The following is a 17,982-nucleotide window of genomic DNA, read 5'->3' as shown; positions in this document are numbered from 1 at the left end:
CTTCCGGCCACGACACGGCATGGTGGTCCCAGCCTCGCAGGAGGCCCTGGGACTTCCGGGCCTGTTGGGAACTCACAGCCGGGCGCTTGGCGGAGAGCAGGCGAGGACAGATCCCGGGGGCCGCCTGTCCTCTTGGCATTTGTATGCAGGTGCTGGCCCCGAACATGAGCTGGAATCCATCACCAGAAAATAAAACACTCAGGGAGAGCAGCCTCAGAAGACAAACGGCGGCAGGCCGCGGGGAGCAGCCACCCTTGTGTGCTGCGCATTCTCTGTGTCTCGCTCTGGGGGCGTCTCCAAACGGAGACTTGTGCAGCGCCCCCAACAGGGAACGTATAAGATCTCCACATCCCAGAGAGGGGAAAGGGGCGCAGGGAAGGGAAGCCGCTTGCCGGAGAAAGGGAAGTCAGTGTTAGAACCCAGGCCCCCTGGCTGCACAGGCCGGGCCTCGACCGCTCTGCCACACCCCGAACCTTCCTTGCTGGGGCAGCGGATGGGGGTGTGGGGGGCTGATCACTGGAGTCATGTTTCCACGGCAAAGGCCTCCTTTATGGCTCCCCAAGAGCCATGAGTGTAGGTCTGGCCTCAGACCATCCACATGTAAATGGGATACGGGGGAGTTTGCAAGAAAGCTCATTCCCAGGCTCACTCTGGGCAGCTGGGGCTGGCTAATTTGCCTTTTCGTAAGATCCTGGTTGATTCTGATACTCAGCCTGAGTTTCAGAACCACTGGCTTAGAGACAACTCTGATCTAGTCAGAAGTGGCATTTTGTTAGGTTAATAGACCAAAAGAGCTGCCTACGTGGGCTCTGGATGTGACAAGAAGAACTACTGTTCATTCAGCCTTTGCTTCATGCTCATTTCATCCTCAGAACAGCCCCACAGAGGGGGTAATAGGATTATTTGCCCATTTCACAGATGAGAAAGCTGAGGCACACAGAGATTAAGTTCCCTTGTACAAGGCTGCACAGCTAGAAAGGGGCAGAACCAGGATTTGAACCTTGCTCCACTGAGGCAAAGATTTCATAGCCTTTCTGCCTTACTGCTAAGCTAAAATTGGGCTCTCATCTCTACCTACCCAGCCCTCCCACCCCACCCTCATCCTGGAGCCCAGAGTCTAACGGGAAAGGAAGAACAATGCACAGGTCATGAACTTCATGGGGACATTCACGAAAGGAGGGGCATTCCTGGGCTGGGGGCGGGGGGAACACAAGAAAGGGACCCTGCATGCCCCCAGAAGGGGGAGCTAGTCAGGAAAGTCCTTGGACGTTGGAATCTGACAATGAAAAGGAGTTTGCCAGGCGAACACCCGGAGGCACCTTTAGAGAATTGCCACGTGGCAGCCACACGGGGCTGGGGGAACACTTGGAGACTTAGAAAGAAAGGCCTTTGATGTCCTGACCTAGGAGTCAGACTGCAGGACAGCGCAGGTGCCACTGAAGGACGGAGGACACCATCTTTGCACTCGGGAAGCCCTACCTGTGGCCTGGGAAGGCTGGCCTAGGGGCAGAGGGACTGGAGGCAGGAAGGTCCACGGTTTGGGGGCAGGTGGAGCTGAGCTAGGGCACAACAGCGAGAACAGGGGCAGACAGGGCTGATGGGAGAAGCGCCGGGAGGGACCAGAGAGACGGAGGCCAGGTGGCTGTGCAGATGCAGGCACAGGGAGGCAGGCCAAGGCTGTGTGAAAAATCCGGAAACTACGAGGGCGAAGGCCCCCACAAGGAAGAGAGCAGGTGGGGGTGACAGTGAGTTTCTTCACAGGCACTTTGGCTCAGGGGGCCTGTGAAGCACCCAGGAGGGATGTCCAGGAAGAAGGTAGAGAGACTTGAGGGGTGATCACCGGGGACAGGCAGAGTATGCAGTGTGAGGATGGGTGAGGTCACCTGCTGGGAGGTGAAGTGTCCTCAGGTCTTAGCCTCCCAGCCTGTGCCCACACCAGGTATCCTACCTTGACCAGACCTCCCCCTGTCTACTGTCACACCTATTCTGTCCTCGACTGGGAGGGGGCGGAGCCTCTTGTCTTGATGTCTGAGGTTCGCACAATCACGTAAGGGAAGTCCGTCTCATCCCTGAGTGACCTCAGCACCTTCCGGGGGCCCTGCACAGGCTTGAGATACTAAACGTGGACTAGACCAGGCATGTTAGGCAGTGCGGGGTCACGGGAGGAAGGCTTTCAAGGGGGCAAGCTTTGGGGGCTCTCCACCACACCCCCAACACCCAGCTTCCTTGGCTCTCTGGCAAAGACACAGGTCCCCCTCAAGCCAGTGTGGCTGTGAGCAAACGCCACTCTTTGTTTTTCATCTTCATCCATAAATAGAGATGCTAATATGTGGCTAACAGAGCAATAGGGTTTAAAGCAGGGGTGTCAAACTCATTTTCACCTGGGACCACACCCGCGTCACAGGTGCCTTCAAAGGGCCGAATGTAATTTAGGACTGTGTAAATGTAACTACTCCTTAACAGTTAAGCAAAAGCTGGGCGCTGACAGCGGGTAGAAACAAGGTGCCGGGCCGGATAAAACAAGGTGGAGGGCCGGATTCGGCCCACAGGCCTTGTGTTTGCCACCTGTGGAGGGGTCGCAGGGAGGAAGCCCTGAAGAATGGTGGAGGGTGGGTCAGGCCCTAGTGAGCGTATCCAGACCTCACCAGACCCCCATTGGAGGGCAACACAGACTTCCCTCCCCGAGGCTGCAGGATAGGAGTCAAAATTGAATGTAATCCTGTCGAAATTAAATATGCAAAAGGCCTGAACACAGTGGGCCTTGCTGTAAGCTAGCTGGCTGGAACAAGCATTGGTGCCTTCCTGGGCCCGAGCACTGCCGGGACTGATGGCTGGCGCAGGCGGTTGGGGGTTTTGGGGGTTGGGGAGGGTGCTCTGGCCCTGTCCAAGGTGGAGCCTGGAGCAGAAGGCCGCCGGGTCTCAGGGAGGTCTGAGCTGTAGGCTGGCGCTGGCAACAAAAGGTATTTGCATCAGATCATGGGTAAAGTGCCTTGTTATTTCATTAACTCGTGCAGCAATGGACTGCCGCAGAGAGAAGGGAGATTTGGAACCCCACGGGGTGGCGGGGGCTGAGATCGCTCAACAGCAACCAGACTGGGGGCTTCCAGGGGGCTCAGCAGCCTGGACAGGAGCTGGACAGAGGGTGGCCTTTAGGTGGAGGGGTACGAGTGAAGCTTCTCCCTGGATCCCCAGCCCCCAGCCTCAAGGCAGGAGACACAGCTGGGGATGGAATCAAGCAGCACGTCCCTGGCTGGCACCATACCAGCACTCACAGGAAGTGCTCAGGATGAGGAAGCACAGAGGCCCAGGTTGGACTTGACCAGCACATCGAAGACAGGAAGGAGGCCGGTGTGGCTGCGACAGAGCGGGCAGTGAGGACGGTAAGACCTCAGGACAGAGAGCATCCGAGGGACCTGCCAGATAGCGCAGGGGCAGCCGTAGGGTTTGAGACTGGTTTTTAAGCACCATAGCAGCCCCTGGAAGTCCAAAAGCAGGGGAGGGACATGAGTTGATTGAGATTGTTCAGAGGCCTCCTGGCTGCTGGTTGGGGGTGGATGGCAGGGGCCAGGTAGGAGCAGGAGAACCGAGGGGGGCTCGAGCAGTGTCCCATGCAGGGGGCGGTCAGTGAGGGTTGTACTGGGGGAGGTAGGAAAGAGGCAAATGGGCTAGAACTGGGCTTTAAAGGAGCTGTTGGCAGGACTTGGAAATGGACAGGGGGTGAGACAAAAGAAGGGGACTCGGATTACTGGGATTGCATGAGATTATGTGTGTGGATAAAGGGTTTGTTTGGCACGGCATCTTGCACATGCTCATAAACACTGCCCATAAGAGCAGTGTTCTGTGCTCAGGCCAGTCTTCTCTCAGGATCAGCCCTGCAGGTCACGCCGGGTGGTGTTTCTGCTCTCGGTTTCTTGGGCTGGACCAAGCGGCCACTGTTCAGTGTGTGCAGGACAGCATGGCACCAGGCAGGGACTTGCCCGATGTCGCTGGGCCTGTTCAGAGCAGAGCAAGACCTGGAAACCAAGTCTCCTGATGCTGGAAAACCCCGCTGGGACCTAAGAAGTCTGAGTTCCCAGGCGGGAGTTGCATCAGCACCTTCCTCCAGCATCCGCTCAGAAACTGGCCTTGCGGGCTGTTTCCTTCAACGGTGCTGACGGTCTGACCTCGTGGCTCTTGCACTTGTTGTTCTCTTCCTGAACCTTCCCAAAACTGCTCCTCACCCTGCCATGCTAGCAGCCCTGCAGAGGTCGGCCGGCAGAGCTGACCTGGGCTCCTCCCATCCCCCCGCCCCAGGGGCCTGTGGGATTTCCCAGCACTGGGCAGCAGCCCGGGCAATCCTGAGGGTCAGGTCATTGCTATTGCCTCATCTCCTTCCACAGTTGACTTGGAAGGACTCCCAGCCCCATGGCTGCCAGCATGTCCTCTGTGGCACCACAAGTGCCCACGTGGACTGGCCGTAGCTCCTGGAGGCCGAGTCACACAGGATAGATCCACCTTTCCTGCTGGGACACAGCCCAGGCGGAATCCCCCTTTCTTCCCTCTTGCCTGGTTTGGGCGTGAGTCAGGGAAGGCCTCATTGACTTTTTCCTCTCTACTCCTCCCCAGCCCACAGAGGCAAGAGCAGGCACGTGGAGGGGGTGGGAGGTGGGGGTGGAGCCAGCTGGAGCCAATGCCCAACTGCCTTGTTGGTAAGGCCATCCAGGAGCCTCAAGCCAATGGGTATTCCTTCCTCCTTCCCTGAGGCTCCAGCCTTCCCCTGGCCCCAGAATCGGGATAAAGTCTTTATACTTAACCCCAGTGTGATCCCTGCCTTATTCACGGCCAAGTTCAGACAAGAGGCAATCAGGGGCTTAAGTGGCTGCCAGAAAAGGCTAGCTGCCTGGTTATTAAATATTAAGAGGCAAGAGCCTGGGAACGTATAATTGCAAATGAGACTTCGAAGCAGATGTTGCCAACAGCTTGGACCAGCGTTCACAGTTGGGACCAACAGGGGATTTCAACTCCCCAAGCCAGACTGCTGGCAACAGCCCTGCATTTACGGGGCACCTGCTGAGTCTCAGACTCTGAACTGGATGCTGCAGGTACAAAGATGGACCACACATGTTCTCAGCTTCAGTGCGTGTTCCCGCTCTGATAAAGAGGACAGACCGGTCAAGCAAAGGTCCATGGCCTAGGGCGGTAAGTTCTGGGCCGCAGGTGACCCTCGGGGTGGTGTGGGCCCCAGGGAAGCCCCTGTGAGGGAGTGGGTAGTGAAGGCTTCTGAGGGAAAATTTCAATGAACGTTTATTGAATACCTACTGTGTGCCAACCATTACTGTAGATTCTGGGAGATAAAGTGTGAACTAAGTCAGAGACTTTCTCGCATGGCATTCAGTCAAGCGGGAGCTTGCATTCCACTGACGGACAGGAGTGCACACCATAAAGAAAGGGCAGAGGGAGAAGCTCCTGCACAGATCTGGAGGCATGAAACGTGAGATGTCCTGAAGGTGAGGAGCAAGTTCAGTGTGGCTGGCCGAGCGTGAGAGCAGGGGGTGGGACGGATGGCTGATAGTGCAGGCCTGAAAAGCTGCCTGGATTAAGAATCTGGGTGAGTCTTGAAGGAGGTGAGAGTACAGCGAAGTGACCTCCCTCAAGGACAATCCATGGCTCCCAAGACCCCTGAGATAGAACCAGTCTGGCCTTTTAATCCATCACTCTGAAAATCTATGAGAGGAAGGAGACACCCAGATGGACATCCTGAGGGAGGCGGCTGCTTGGTTAGCCACCCACCGCACCCCAGGCTGGGTTACTGCGAGGGCCTCCCAGGAGCCCCACCCCTTGGCTCTCCTCACACATGCAGCCTATTATGTCAGCTCCTGAATGGCTGAAAACATATCCTGGGAACATAGGCACCTTTGTCTCAGTCTCTGCAGAAGGTAACAGGGGTAATTTGAGAGCCTGGACCACTCAGGATACAAATCTTTGCCAAGGAAAGATTCCAGGTCAACATCCCCAAGAATGTCCCAGCTGAGCGGGCCACCCTCTCCACTGCCCTGCCCGAACCAGCGGGGTGGACAGAATGAACTTCCAAGGCCATTCCTTGGCCATGATTCTACACAAAGAAAGGCAAGAGAAAAGGGAGGAAGAAAACAATGTTTGAAGATGCTAAGATCACAGGGTTTTTGAGTCCTTGGAGATGGTTCTAGGAGCCTAGGGTTGCATGGAGTTGAGATTCTAGAATTCTCTAGACTTATAATTCTAGGATGCTGGAATTCTGTGATTCTAAGACAAGCTTGATTGGGGGAATGAAAACATCGTAGCCATCACATTCTCTTACTAAAATTCATGCCTCTGGAGAGAACCCCGCACCTGAACTCCAAAGCCAAGCAGGCTTGTTTTCCCCTTTCTGCCTCTAAATAGTCTTCTCGCTTCTCGGTGTCTGCTCCTCTACACGCCCCTCCACAACCCCTCCTCCAAGCCTGGCAGCCACACATTTGCCATCTGCATATAACCCAGTGATTAGCACAGCTGAGCAGGAGAGGAGGGGTGTGGAGACCTCGCCGCCCGCCAGTAAGTCAGTCTGAAGTCAACCAGGCTGCAAGGAGTCACCCCCAGCTCCCTGAAAGGGCTGAGCAGGGAAGGAGGCCAGTGTGCACACTCATGCATGCACACTCATGCACACACACACACACACGGTGAAACACACAAAGAAAGATTCCAGGCACACCATCCTACAAAGATACAGAGAGAGAAATGCATACACACACACACCACACACGGACATCTGCAGACAGCACACACTCACACACATGCAAATAAACTGAACAGATAACAGGCGGACACATGACCCCATAGTGCCACAGCCCCACACACACAGATACACAAAGATCCAGTGACAGACATGCACCACTCACATGCACAGCGCACATGGGTATTTGTCATGCAACACACCCACGTATCTATAGAGACCAAGCCACACAGAGAAACATGCATTGGCACACACAGACCCTGGTGCAAACACGTGTAAACAAACACACATAAACAGGTGTGTATCACAGACACCGACACACTCCTGAGGTGACAGGGCACAGGGATGTCTGTGCACCCTCCAGACAAGAATTGTGGGGAAAGTTACCCTTTTCATTTCCTTCTCATCCGTCTGCCAGCCACACTCATTTACGGGACATTATTGAAAGCCTACTATACACACAGCCTGGCTTCAGGCCCTTGGGACATCCCAGAGCTGCGACACAGGGGAGTGGGGAGGAGCAGCTCAGCTAGGCCTCGGCTGCACAGGGGCAGCCAGGACACATGTAGGCAGTAAGTTAGGAGAGCCATGCTGTGAGCTGTATATGATGAATTGTCCAGAAAGGTAGTGAGCTCCCCGTTGCTCAAGGCAATTCAGTATAACAGAGAGGTTCACACATCAGATGGGAGAGGGAGTGCTGGGGGCACTGAAGGCCCTTAAAATTCCATCCAGCTCTAATCAGTTAATCTAATCAATTCTCTTTCTATCAATTCCACTGGGCTTTAAACCTGTGATCTTCAGAATTTTTAAAATCATATTCCCTACTAGTAAAAACATTTTAAACATGCACTCCACTGTACATTTGTTTATTTGTAAATGCATCATATACTTTTTGGACTAATATGTACTTCATAGCCAGAAACCAGAAACAAGAATAGAAAAACTTGAAATAATGTGATGAAAATACATAGATTGCTACCTTAAAGGACAGGGAGAACTGGAGGATGAGTGATGTAGCATTTATTGAGTCCCTGCTGTGTGCTAGACGTCTGATGAATATTATTTCAAGAATATTATTTCTTGAATTTTCAAAATAGCCCTGAAAAGAGCTGTTGTTTTTGTTTTTGTTTTTGTTTTCCTTTTTACAGATGAAGAACTGGAGCACAGAGAAGTCACTCAGCCAGCGGTGGGCAGGGCTGGAATTTGGACCCATCCAGGCTGCTCCAGAATCTGAGGCTCCACCCTGAGGCTTGTGTCTTGCAGGGAAGGGGTGGGGCTTTCTAGGGGGTGGGGAAGACCCATTCTGCAGCTGTAAGCAACAGTAGGGTAGTTCAAGTTCCAGCCCTCAGCTGAGTGGGAGGGTCTGCAAAATTTGTCAGGAGCCTCAAATGACATCCCAAAGGATTTGGGCTTGAAACAGAGCAACAGATTGGATTCTTGGGCCACAGGCACGGTTGGGCAAGACACACCTTGCTTGCTACTGAGAATGTGGCCCATGTGTGGAATGCCAGCAGCTTTACCTGGGAGTCTGTTACAAAGTCAGAACCTCAGGCCCCACCCAGACCTGTTATACTAAGTCAAAATTTACGTTTGATTATGTGAAATCCATCTGCTCTGTGATCCTGTCCCTTGGGATGACAGGGAGCAAGGCAACACTGGTGATTCTGGGGTTCCTCTTCTCTAGTTTGTGCAGTTTCAGAGTCGTAGACAGTCCAGGAAAACCGGAGGCGGCTTCCAGGAGCCTGTCTGCACCGCCCTCCCTCTAGCTCCTGGGCCCATCTTGCTCAAATAAAAGCCAAAGGCCTTACTTTGGCCGTGAGGCCATGAGGACTGTGCTGGGCTTCCTGTCCAAGCTCGTCACCCCCCCCCCCCCCGCCCCCGCACCCCGCCTCCCCTCACTCTCTCTGCTCTAGTCTCTCAGATGCTCCGCTGTCCTTGAACTTGCCACCCCAGGATCTTTGCACTACTTCTTCCTGTCACAAGTATTCCCATGGCCTTCCTTCACCCTGTCTTCAGGAAATACCATTTGCTGAGCAAGACCTTCACTGCCACCTACAAAGAAGAGCAGCAGCCTGCACTGCCCCACCCCCATCACTCTCTGTCCCTCACCCTACTTCCTTTTTCTCGGCAGCTATGGTTGTCTACAGAGTAAGCAAGTGTTTCATAATTCATGTGATTGTTTTTCCAGCTCTCTCACTAACATGTGAATGCCTCCAGCACCCAGAACAGCCCAGCCTGTAGTAGGTGCTCAATAAAATATCTGTCAACTGAATGCATGCTGTGCCCACTGTCCCGCCCAAGGGGCCTCGCTGGTGCAGCAGCGCTGTGGGGCTGTGGGGCCTGTGATGACACAGAGGCCTTGGAGCCTGGGTCTGCCTTCCTGGGACACCACGAGGCCTGCCCTGAGGTTATGCGCCCACCCCCCAGTCCCACTGAGGGAGGGACAGCACCGTCACTGGTCTCGGACCCTCCAGATTTTCCAACATGTTCTGCCTCTCCCCTAGTCTCTCCCAAGTCTGCGTGGCAATTCTTTTGATTGTAGACTTTACCAAAATCCAAGGCAGCCTTACTATGGGCCCAAATCCCCACAGTATGACTTACGAAGCGCAGTTACTTGCTGGAAACTGGGGAGAAGAAACACTAGGAGGACAAGCACAGACTGACACGTTCTAATTCGGCCCATCACACTTCTAGGCGGTGAAACTTAGGGCCGCCCCATTTCCCTCAGTCTCTTATCCATTCTAGGGGTCAGTCACCGCTTTCTTGGCTGGACAGGCAACAAGACTCCAAGCACAAACTCCAAAGAGCACAAACTCCAAAGGTGTGATCGCAGGTGTGAACCACCTTATGCCCCAGGCACTGGGGCTGGGGTGGGCAGTGCAGGGAAAAGGGTAGACTGAGGATAAGGAGGAGAATAAGGGACGTAGTATCAAAAGATCTGGGGTCATCCCCTTTGCTTGCCACTGACCCAATACGTTGCCCAGGCTATCAGCGTCCACCAAGCACGGAGCTTATGTTTGCTCATCTGTACCAATGGGTGGATGTGAGTGGCACGCCCCAGCCAGCTGAGGCCAGCATCCAGCCCAGCCTTCACATAGCGGGCTGAGAGGCTCCAGGGAGGAAACTGGCCAAAGAGCTCTGGAAATGAGCCCTGGAGGGACCTCCCATCCCACTTTCCTCCTTGCTCCAGGGGGCAATGGCACGGCAGAGGCCGGCATGGCCACAGTGCCCTGACACCACCATGCCGGCTCCTCAGAGGCCGGAGCAGAGAAAGTGGTGCGTGTTGCTTTGGCTGTCCCTGAGAGCAGGGCCGGCTGCTGCCCAGGGACAGCACCTTCCCCTCAGGGACAGGAATGAGGCCAACGGGAGCCCGGGCCGCCCTGCCTGGGAAGGAAACCTGAGTTCAGTGAGGGCATCTATTCTTCCAGGAAACCCGGGCCAGGCCGGGCCAGCAGGGCAGAGGAGACTGCGTGTTTGGTGGGGCTGCCCACACCTCATGGACAGAGCTGCTCACGCAGGCTCCTCCTTGCCCTCGTTTACTTGGCTCCCTGTTCCGTGTGGTGGGGAACTAGGACCCTGTGTGGAACACACATGTGAGTGGGGGAACAGCCATAGCCCCCAAAAGTATACTGTATTTATATGCCATCAAAAAAGAATGAACTGGGGTACGGGGGTCAGAAATGATGGGACACTTCTGGATAGTGAAAGAGACAGGCTTCTCCAAGGAAGGGACATCTGAACAAAGAGCCAAAGGAAGGGACAGAACAAGCCAGGCAGCCAGCTGGGAAGAGAGGAGTCTGGGCACAGGGAACAGCAAGTGCAAAGGCCCTGTGGAAGGTGCCTGCTGGGTACGTTCAAGGACTGGAGTGAGCCAGGGAAAGGGGGGAGGCAAGGTCAGAGGGGTGGGATCACAGGGGGTTTGTGGGTCACACTGAGAGCTTGGGCTTTTATTCTAAGAGATGAGAGGCAAGGTTATGGGGAAGTTTAGGCTGAAGGAAGGACAAGATTTAGAGTCCAGTGAGGCGGTAATTGCACTAGTCCAGGTGAGACATGGAGGTGGGCGGGACCAGAGGGTGAAGCAGGTGGTAAGGAGTAGTCAGAGTCCAAGTTTATTTTGAAGGCAAAGCCAGGATGATTGGCTGGCAGCGCTGTTATTTGAGAAGAAGACAGAGGGCTCGAGGGAGACACCAAGGGATTCTGCCCGGGTAACTGGGCGGAGATGGAGAAGACGGGACAGAGGCAGGCACCAACCATACTTCTCAGCTGCCATCTGCTGGTTCCGTCCATCTGTCTGTCTCCCCCACCCTGTACCCCTCACCCTTTTTATCCATTCCTTCTGCCCTCAGCCTGTGTTCAGATGAGGACTGGAGGCTGAGGCCACCCAAGATCCCACGGCTAGTGACAGGCACAGCCTGGAGTCGCTCACACGGCTCTCAGCCACTGGGCTCCGGTGTCCCATCACCACTGGAAAGAGCTAGACTCACCTGTTAATTCATTCACTCATTCATTCACCGGATCCTTCCACACCTCAGCAGGCCCAGGGGGAATCATCAAGTCAGCCGCTGGGTGGTGAGGGGGACCCAGAGAGGCCACCCAGGCTCACAGGAGTCAGAAAGGACAGAGGCTGGGAGCAGGGGCTGAGGAATGAGGATGCCTGGATTCGAAGCCTAACTCTACACCTCACAAGATGTGTGCTCTTGCACAAGTCCCTTAACCTCTCTGTCCCTCAGTTTTCTCATCTGTTAAATGGGGATAAAAATTATGTCCATGTAAAAGAGGGAATGAAAAGCATGAGAAAATCCACTAAAATCCTTCAGGTTTGGGACTTCATCAGCACCCCTACATTTTTGCTACAATTAGTATTGTTATTGGGCAGAGTCGGCACTGGAACCCAGGTCTCCCAGTGGACGCCGAGGCAATCAGCTCTCGGTCCTTGCATCACCACCCGGCAGGGGCCCACCACCCAGGGGCGTGGGGGGAGGCTCAGCTCTGCACAGCTGGGCTCAGCTCCTGGCAGAGCAGATCCCTAGAGCCCGAGAACAGTGTTTAGGGCCTGACAGCGTGGTCCCACCCCTGACGAGCTCTGAGAGCTTCTCGCTGGTCTGCCGAGCCACTTAGTGGCTGACTTCCCCAGGAAAGCATTAATTACAGCATGGCTCCCAGGAGCCCCTGCTCTGTGATCAGCCACAGCCCCTCAGCTTCGGGGCCCTGTCTGCTGTCGCCGAGCCAGTGCTGTCACCCCCATTTGCTTCACCTGGCAGGAGGAGAACAGAAAACAGAGGGAGAGACAGATGGACCCACAGCCACCCTGGGGCTGGGCTCCTGAACCACGCCCACCGGTCTATCCAGCGGTTCTCCAAGCTGAGCCCCAGGACAGCAGTGTCAGCATCACCTGGGAACCTGTTAGAAAAGCAGGCTCTCTGACCTTACCGAGACCTGCTGAGTCAGCAGTTCTGGGGGTGGGACCCTAGGATCCATGTTTAACACATTCCTCCAGGTGGCACTGATGCCTGCTCACCTGGGGACCCGCAGATCTGCGTCCCGTGCAGCTATGGTGGCCGGAGGGGAAGGAAGCGGGGGGGACATGCTGTGAGGAGATGATTATAAAGCGAGGTACACTGAAGCACAGGCTCAGACAGATCCAGCCACTTTCAAACCCAGGCTCTGCTGATGTCTTACTGTGTGCTCTCGGGAAGGTCACTGTTTAAATTGATGCATATTTATAGAAACCTACTCTTTACTGTTGAAGGCCCCGGGGCTGCACTGCTGGGAGCAAACAATGGCAATAGCCAGCCATTATTCCTATATTTACTCATTTAACCCTTACATAAGCCTTTAGGTACAGTTCTATCACTACCCAAATCTGGGCGAGCGAGGCACAGATGGGCACAGCAGCCTGTCCCACCACTGAGTCGAGGCTGGGCTGCAGTTTAGCTGTGGGTGTGTTTTCAGAGCAGGGCACTGGGCCGAGGGGCCACACTGAGCTGTGGCTGGTTCAGGAGACAGACAAAATGCAGCAGAGACACAACCCCAGCAGGCCATGGACATGCACTGAAGACAAACTAATGTAAGGAAGGGGATACAGTGCAGTGGGTGGGGCTCTAGGGTGACTTTTCTGTGGATGCTGGACCAAGAGAACAAGGGTCAGGCCCCTTCCTGGGGCAGGTGACACTGCCTCCTGCTGGGGTGGCACAGGGGCGGCTGCCTTAACAGGGTGGTCTGGCAAGGCGTCTCTGAGGAGGAGACCCATCAGCCGGGGCCTCGCTCTAAGGCAGCTTTCTTACCTGTAAAACGAATTAGCACCCTTCCCAGGTGTGGTGTGAATATGTCACACGAACATGTCTGTGAAGCATAGCAGATGCTGAACTAATAGAAAGTATTGTTAACTGAAGAACTGACTTCCAGCCCTAACTGGCCGGGCCCTCCCTAGCTGTGTGTCCCCCGCAAGTCACTGTCACTCTGAAGCCTGGTGTCTGCAGCTATAGAATGGCTGGCAGAAGGCCTGGAGATAACCCACAGAAAGGTCAGCGAACAGAGCAGGGCACAGTCAGGGCCCTCCCACCTCCTGCCCCCTCCCTGCTTTCTCTCCAGGCCATCAGCAGCTCCTCTCCAGGCTGTTACTTCCCTGGTCCAGGCTGCCCAGGAGTCCTTGCTGTTTTTATTTTTATTGTTCTGGCTCCAAAGCTGAGGCCTCTCACTCCAAATGGTTCCTCTTGCCCAGAAAAATAGGTCATTGGCAGCTCCAGCCTCCTGACAGGCCCCACACAAAGGCAGCCTGGAGGGCTGACTGCTGACGCCAGCCCAGGGTTACGGGAAGTCAGGGGCAGAGCCTGGGCAGGGCTGGTGCCAAGCAGAGCCGGGTCCCTGCAGGTTCCCGCATGCCCTGGCAGAGCCGCCCTGGTCGAGTCTCTTTCTCCCTCTGTCCTTGCTCCCCGGCTCCGGGAACACATGGGCATTGCCAAGGCTGCAGTGAGATGGTGCACATAGAGGGGCCTGGCACACACAGGGGCACCATCACCCCACCTGCAGAGGCAAACTCCGGCTATGCTCCGCTGCGGCTGCATTCACACCTGCGCCAGTACTGCCCCTGGGGCTGGGGAGACCGGGTTGTTCCCGTTTCACAGATCAAGAGACTGAGGCTCTCAAAAAAATTTTCCCCAAGTTGCATGAGTCCAATTGGCGGAGTCTTGGTCTCAGTACCTCCAGTGCTCCCCTCCTCCTGCTCATTCCAGTGTGCTTTCCAAAAGGGAAGGGGCGTGACCTGACTTTTACGAACAGGTCCCTCTGGCTGCTGAGTGAAGAATGGATGAAGTAAGGGGAGGGAAACACTGGAAAGAGGGTTCCCAGGTGGGAGATGGTGGAGGCTTAGCCCAGGGCAGTAGCAACCATGGAGGTGCTAAGCAGTGCTTTGGTTCTGGATGTGAAGGGAAGGCCCAACCAGCGAGATGTGCTGCTGACAGATGGCACCAGGGAGTGACAGAGAAGAGTCACAGCAATGTGGGGATGGAGCCACTTCTGGCTTCCCGACGGGGCTCGTTCAGGTAGTCACTCAAGTATCACCTCCTCGGAGGCCTTCACTGACCCCCTTCCCTCTCATTGGCCCTCCTGGGCCCCTCCCCTGCTCTATTTCCCTTAGAGCTTTATCCCCATCTGGCAGACCACACAGTTGACATACTTATTTGTTACGTGAATTGACCAGAATGTCAGTTTCTCGGGTGGGAGATTTTGTCTGTGTTTTCCCATCTGTGGCATTCCCAGTGCCTAGCACAGAGCCCAGCACGCGGTAGATGTGTGATTAGCATGGCTGAGTGCACGGAGGAATTGGATAGGTAAAAGGCAATTCCGTTTTAATCCAGGGCAGCCCAGAAGGCCTCCTGTGGGGGCAGCTGACTCACCTCAATTATCTGCCATAACCTCACTGTGAGACCTCAAATAAATTGTCCGCCAGCCTCAGGATACCTGGCTGCCCATTGGGCTCAGTGACCCCCCAGAGCTGATGGTTGGCCGGGGGTGACTTTTCTATGGATGCTGGATCAAGAGGACAAGGCCTAGGCCTCCTCCTGGGGCAGACAAAATGAAACCACCCTGGTGTTGGGAAGCCCTGCTGGGAGCCTTTGCTGGAGGTGCTGTATATAAATAGCAGGTGGTTCAATTATTATCCTTCCCTAATCCGCAGTTTCCTAATCCAGGGCAGGTGTGTGTGTGTGTGTGTGTGTGTGTGTGTCCTGGGGAACAGTGAATGGCAAGACCTCTCTCTGGAAGCTCAGGCCAGGAGTCTGCCTCATCTCTGAACTTCATCAGTGGCCTCTGCCCCCATTCCCACCCCAGATGGATTCCAGTGATGGATTTTCCCAGGAGTCTATGATGGCCACCTTCATGGTCTCTGCCAGATGTGTTCTGAAGAGTTAGAGACTCCCCACCTCCCACTTCTGCTACTAGGAGGACCCCAGAACAACCTCTTCCCAGGCACCCTCATTCCATGTTGCACTACCTGCAGCCCACTCTCCACCTGCAGCCACACTGGCCTGTTAAACACATGGCCCAGACCACAGCACTCTCCTCTTAAACCCCAGTGATTTCCTATCTGCAGAACAAATGCATTTTTTACTAAGGCCTGTAAGGCCACCAGTGAGACCACTCTTCCCCATCCTTCCCTCATTGCCCTCCGGCCAAACTGGCCCCAGGGCCTTTATCTGTGCTGTCTTCTCTTTCTAGAACAGCAAATCCCCAAATCCCCAGCTTGCTGCCCCTTCTTGTGATTCAGCTCCCAGCTTCTGTGGAAGGCCTCACCCTCATCTGAATGAGCGCATCCTTCTCACTCTCTGAGCTCGGTCTTCTGTTGTTCACTAATTATTGCTACTCGTCTACATATGTCTCTCCCATAGAATGTAAATGTCTCATAGACAGGAACATTGTGTGGGACCCTGCTGTTTCTCTCATACCCACAGCAAAAAAATACCCGTGCACTTCAAATACTGCCCAGAACCCTGTGGGCTCCCAAGGACTGTTGTCAAACGCTTTACTTATCGATCAGATGCTATGTAGCACTTGGGACATGCTAGGCACTCTTTAAAGTGTTGTACAAATATTAATTCATCCAATCCTCACACCAGCCTTTTTAGGTTGACACCCAAGTTGGCCTCATTTCAGGTGAGAAAGCTGAAGCACAGATAGGGTAAAGTATTTTCCCAAGTCTTCACAGCTCATGAAAGGTAGCTGGCAGGATTTGAACCTGGGGGAGTCTAGTTCACGCTCTCAAAAGCTCTATTCTGCCTCTCTCCCTCTTAGTGCAAGGCCAGTCATGGGACAGTGAGGCTGAGATGCGAGTGGGGGTTGTCGCTCTGCAAAGGCCTTCACTCAGCCTGGGAATCAGGAACTCAAACCCTGTTTCTGCCCGTGGCCTTAGACAAGTCCACTTCCTTTCCCGGTCAGGACTCCCTTCTGTTGCTCCATTCATACCCTTTACCGAAACAGCCTTGCCTCAGGTTGGTTATCGCTTATTTCCAAGCCCCAGACCCTCCAAGGAGCAGCGCGTCTCGGACTCCTCTCCCTCTCACAGTCCACAGTCGCCTCAGCCAGGCGACCAGCACTCCCACTTCCTATCACCGACCTGGCTGCTCCAGGGACACACAGCTTAACTCCTATGAAAGGGGAAGACAAGGAGGGAGAGCCAGAGGGCGAGGGGGTCTGGGGAGGGGACAGAAAGACAGAGACACAGAGAGGTACTGAGGCTCTGCCTCTCCATCTCCAAACCACTTGCCTCTGTTTCCCTTTTGCTCTCCTGTTCTTGTTGCCAGTCGTTTCCTGGAGCCCACGACTTCAAATAGCCTCTCTCCCCTGAATCTGCCACCCCCGACAGGTAGGCACCTGGCGGAGAGAGCCCACCTCCCCAGGGAAATGGGGACCCTTCCCCTCTATTTCTCTGGCCACAGCCCCCCTTCTCGCTTTCTCCACCCTGCGCCTCTTTTCCAGGCGGCACCGAAGTCCTTCCTACACACACGCTATTTTTGTACCATCACTCTCTCCTTCCTCCCCCCTTTCCCCTACATCCACTTACTTCCTGCTTCTGCTTCACCTAGGCCCCGCTCTGCAAGAATCGGGGACCCTCTGGCCCAAGCCCACCCCCTCCAGGGGCCTTCCGCTTTGGGGCACAGGGGCAGGGCCACCGGGGGAGGGGCAAAGCAGACACCCTCGTGCCCCCTCCACACCCCCACTCCTTGGTCGCCTCCAGCGTTTCGCCAGAGGGAAGCGGGCACTGGCCGCGGCGGGAGTCTGGAGGCAGCGGCCCTCGGCCGCAACTTCCCCAGTCCACCTTAAGAGGACGGTGCAGCCTGCTCGCGGCGCCGACCTTAGAAAAACAAGTTTGCGCAAAGTGGAGCGGGGGCCCCGGCCCTGGGCAGCCCCGGCGGTCCTTCCACGCAGCCTTTCAGCCTTCGCTGGCGACGCAGGTCCGAGCCCGACTGGCAGTGGGAGGGGAACAGGAGAGGGGGCGGTTCGGGGCTGGTGACAGCCGCGCGGGCTTCTGAACTGGCACATTGTTGGAGGCGGAGGCTGGTCTAGTCCCGAGCCCGAGCCGGGTGCGCCGGCGGCAGGGGCAGGCGGGCCTCCTCCCGGGGCTGCTGCCGTGGGCCCGGGCGGGGGTGGGCGCAGCGGCGCGGGCGAGGGGCGAAGCCAGCCACCCAGCCGAGCGCACGACACCAGCGCTCTCTCGCCCCCTCCCCCGGGTGCGCTGCTGGCGGCCGCTCGCCGAGAAGGTGCCGGCGCGGCCGGAGCCCCGCAGCCCCCGCGCGGGCAGGAGAAAGGAGGGGGACCGGGAGGAGGGAGGGGGCCGGGGCTGGTCGAGCGGGGGCCGCGGCCGGGACTGCGGCCCGGAGCAGGGCGAGCCGCGGGCGCCGCGAGGAGTCCGGGCGGGGCAGGTGGGTAGCGGCGGGGGCGGCTGGTCGAGCTGCCCTGGACCCTGGCTCGAGAGCCTCCTCTCTCCCGCGCTGCCTGTCTCGATCTGAGCGCCGCCTCTCTCTCTCTCTCTCTCTCTCTCTCTCTCTCTCTCTCTCTCTCACCCCCCCGCCCCGACTCTTCTCTCGCATTCTCCCCCTCTCTCGCCTCCCTGGGTCTCTGGCTCTCTGCCTGGCTACCCCGGCCCGGGTCTGTTTCCCTCTCCTGCCGCCTCTCTGGCTGCCCCGAGCTTGCTTCCTCGCGCGCTCCGGGTCTGTCAGTCTCTCGATCTCTCCCGTGGGGGGGTGGTGGTGGGGTAGCTC

The 17,982-nt window shown here is 55.9% G+C and overlaps 1 protein-coding gene and 1 long non-coding RNA gene across 6 annotated transcripts in view; both read left to right on the top strand.

Annotated features, from left to right (window-relative positions):
- Window positions 1-3,856: 3,856 nt before the first annotated feature.
- Window positions 3,857-10,154, top strand: LOC118496805. The gene is made up of 3 exons (XR_004899360.1): window positions 3,857-5,178; window positions 5,321-5,486; window positions 7,876-10,154. It is a non-coding gene; the product is annotated as an uncharacterized LOC118496805 (long non-coding RNA).
- A 6,328-nt stretch (window positions 10,155-16,482) lies between these two features.
- Window positions 16,483-17,982, top strand: part of SIRPA (signal regulatory protein alpha) — a 43,748-nt gene continuing 42,248 nt past the window's right edge. The window contains exon 1 of one of the 5 annotated variants that reach the window (XM_036009645.1): window positions 16,483-16,586. The gene's annotated coding sequence lies outside the window, so the exon portion shown is untranslated. Of the gene's footprint in view, window positions 16,587-16,729; window positions 17,176-17,501; window positions 17,644-17,801; window positions 17,870-17,896; window positions 17,932-17,982 lie in introns of those variants that run through there. The other 4 variants (XM_036009643.1, XM_036009644.1, XM_036009646.1 and 1 more) reach the window with 4 other exon arrangements.

The sequence above is a fragment of the Phyllostomus discolor genome, chromosome 9 (assembly GCF_004126475.2).
Source record: "Phyllostomus discolor isolate MPI-MPIP mPhyDis1 chromosome 9, mPhyDis1.pri.v3, whole genome shotgun sequence".
NCBI classification, from domain to species: domain Eukaryota; kingdom Metazoa; phylum Chordata; class Mammalia; order Chiroptera; family Phyllostomidae; genus Phyllostomus; species Phyllostomus discolor.
This window is presented reverse-complemented; position numbering and strand designations above follow the sequence as displayed.